Below are 3,907 nucleotides of genomic sequence, written 5' to 3'. Positions count from 1 at the left end.
TAATTAATTTATTCACTTCTATTCCATAAAAGGCATATTACATGCTAGAGCAAAATGTCAATTATTAACATACAATGTTTACTTATTCTTTAAATTTTGCGTTAGTTGAAGCCTCCATCATTGAATATTTATAAGTTTTTAGCGGCAATGTTAACTTTTTTTTCATTGATATTCAAACAAATCATAGACAAGATGGACACACATTGTCTATAGTCTATTGAAAAGTTTTTAGCAATGTAATGAATACGGAAATTGTTAAAAAAAAACTCAAATAAACATAGTCTACATGATATAATAGAACTGATAATAATATTATAAATAATATTATCTATAGAACCTTTTGATTTTATTACTGTATCCAAAAAAACAAAATTGCAATTATTTTGACTAGGGCAATAAAAAGCCTCAAATAATTAAAACAAAAATTTATACACATATGCATTGTATTTTAGCGGGGTTACGACTTAGATAAGATATTGGGGGAAACATGATGCCGCCATTTTGTCGCCGGGGGATTTCCCGATAGTAGAGGGCGCCTAACGATGATAAACGGGAGCTTCGCTCTAACGCACTGGCGCAATTTCCATAAACTCCATATATATCTCCAAATATCATTTCAGTGTCACGTGTTTGACATATTGACAAATTTGGTTTAGATACGTGCTGTGATTGATTTTGACCAAAATCAAAATTATACGTTATAACGTTACATAAAAAAAACATTGTACAAAAATTACTGGAAATTAGTAATAATGGGCATGTATCACAAATCGTTTGAGCATATTTCGTCTCCATAGAGCGAAAAATCACCAAGTCCTAAAAAGCTGTTTTGAGATAGTGGGGAATAAAGTTTTGAAAAATACAAATCGCCATAAAATGAATTTTAAGAAACCAACTCGAGCTAGGTTATTTTTATCGTAGAATCCCGATTATCCGAACATCGATTATCCGAACATCCGATTATCCGGACTCATTCGTCTCGGCTCTTTTTTTTTTTTTTTTTTTTTTTATTCCTGATATTCTGATAATTAATTTAAAAATGCTTTGACGGCGCGTCGAGACATGTTACGACAAGTTTATTCCCGCCTGCGACGGTGTACTCTCGCTCTCATTTGTTTGCGGGATAGTGTTTGTTATTGTTTCATTTTTTTTTTATAGCGTTCAACAGAAAGGTACTCAAATCTCGACGGACCGAAGGAAGTTTTTTAAAAAGACAAGATTTTATTTAAACGTCTTTAATAAATGCTCTCTACAATCAGAATGAATCCTTAAACTATAGACTTATCGCTAAACAAAAATGCAACGCTGCAACTCTGTTCAAAGAATTACAAAAAGGCGATACAGGGTGGTCGTAGTTATGCCGCGTTAACAAATACTACGTCACATGCATGTACTGCGGATGGCCCCGATATAACTCCTTCATCCTCAGTTTCAAGAGAATCTGAAGGATTTTCTTGAATACATATTTTTCTTAATTTAGACTTAGTAAGTACGACAATTACAATTATAATTACGATTAACACAAAAGTTATAATGTTAATCACTCCGACGGCACTATTCACTGAATTATTAAACTGGCTTTCACTATTTTCACTATTTTCAATTCAATACCGAAGCATATTAATGTTAGTTAAATTTGCACCCTTCAGGTTAACAGGTTTCCTGTCGGTTAGGGAGTTTATCAAATTTGGTAATATAATCTTTGGTAAACTTGGGTATATAATATCATTTCCATTCACTTCATATTTCTTTAGTGTTATATCTCCGATTTTCACGTAGCAGCCAGTCTCGTCTAACACCAATAAATAAGTACCACGAAGAAATTCTTGGGTTACCTCATTTTCACAGACCTTAGTACTGTTTCCACATGCACGTAAAGTATCCATCTATTTGGTAGAACATTGTCGATTTTCACTTCATCTATGGAAATGGGAATCGGCCGGCAACTGAAAACATTTGTAGATAGTCGCAGAAGATCAGTTAAACAATCGTCTTTATATTTTGTTGATGTCAGTATTTCAGGGCATAGGAACCGGTCTTCATCAATTTCTTTGCATGGTTGTGAGAGCGGCATTGTTTTCAACCCCTTCACAAGGATGTAAGGGTATTTGGAAAGGATAAGGGTAGTCTGACATTTTTCTTTGTTAAATATAGGTAAAGGTATTATTTTAAAATATGAGTAAATATAATCAGTAAATAATGGAATAGTCATTACGAATTTTATTTGACTTTGTTTTACATAAGTTTGTACTTCTATTAATTGTTCAAACATTATCTAAATTTACTGGAAATGGTAACTTAGAGCTAGTTTCAACATTTCTTAATAAAAGTAATAATTTTTTCGTATCTACAACGGATTGGTATAAAAGTTTAATTTTACTAGAAGCTACAGCAGTTTCTATTTCACTTAATCTAACGTAAAGAGACATAAAATTGCGTAAGAATGCAGAATATGTATGTATGATTTCATTAGTCCTTTGATGTAAATTTGTGTCATTTAAAAGCGAATCGATTACATTCAGCTTATTCTGGATTGCAATGAAATTTTTATGATGTTGTCTTTTATTTTTGTTTACGTTTTGTGTTGGAAATTTAAAATGTCCAAGCGAAAAAAGAGTAGTATTGTCTCTTAAAGATAAAATGAAGATAATTGAGAGTATAAAAATGGTGAATCTGGCAGTAAATTGGCACAAATATATGGTGTCGGAACTTCTACGATATCAGACATTAAAAAGAATTCTGATTCCATAATGAAATTCACCTGCGCGCTTGAGCAAGAAGATGGAAGTTCGCAACGTAAAGTCATGAAAAAATCTTAACATGAAATTCTGGAGAATGCAGTTTTTACATGGTTCTTACAAAAGAGAGCATGCGGTCAGCCCATATCTGGACCTCTGTTATGTGAAAAAGCATTGGATTTTAATCAAAAACTTGGTGGTGATACTTCTTTAAAGGCGAGCTGTGGATGGTTACAGCTCGCGCCAAACAACTAGACCCTGCGCGGTGACCGATTTGTAGGCGAGATTGGAGGAACGTAAGAGGTGCGGGGGAAGTGTCGAAGGTGCGGGGTAGCGCTTGTCCCCGCGCAGTGACTCACTGACCCCCGTCGTCCGCGCACGCCCCGCGCTAGCCTCAAGTACACTCACGTCGAGTGTATTATTTAAAAAAAGTGCTTTATTGTATAACTAGCGACCCGCCCCGGCTTCGCACGGGTGCACAGCCGATACTAAATATATCTCTATTAGAACTAACTAAAGGACCGCCCGCAAAGCGCTAACTAAGTCTTGCTCCCGGCAAAAGTGTTCACTTCTGCCTCCAGTCCCGCAGTGCAACCTGTTGTTTTAGGATACATAACTAACTCATTGTGGAGCTTCTCTATAAACAATATTTGACGTTAAATTATCTTCAGCTAACAAAATATACTGATGATGATATAGGGAGCCGACCTCGCGTCTGAGCCGCGCGGGTACCTTACTCATAGATCTAAACACCCCTCTCCCGCACGCGCACCCGCCGCACACCGCATTGGTGACGCCCACTTCGCAACGGGCCGTGCAGCAGAAATCGTAATATTTTAATTTCACCACAACTTCAAAACCAATCGTCCAATTTTAATCATTCAAAGACCAAATATTATCAACATAAACTGTATTTATTGATGAAATAATTTATTTTGATAAGGATTAATAGCATGAGTAAAATAAACGCGTTTAAAATGTAGTCCAAAAAAATTCAAGATTTTTAAATAAAAATGTGGTTGTTGTGCCTCACTCGACATAGATAGGTATAGTTTGTCGCGGACTTTTTTGTAGATATTTATAAGATCTATAATTAATTATAACATTTTATGGTTCTATCTTTTGTAGTTTAGGCAGCGTACGCAAAATAAGTAACTTCTTTGGTTGAT

The sequence above is a fragment of the Zerene cesonia genome, chromosome 4, assembly GCF_012273895.1.
Source record: "Zerene cesonia ecotype Mississippi chromosome 4, Zerene_cesonia_1.1, whole genome shotgun sequence".
Classification (NCBI taxonomy): Eukaryota; Metazoa; Arthropoda; class Insecta; order Lepidoptera; family Pieridae; genus Zerene; species Zerene cesonia.
This window is presented reverse-complemented; position numbering follows the sequence as displayed.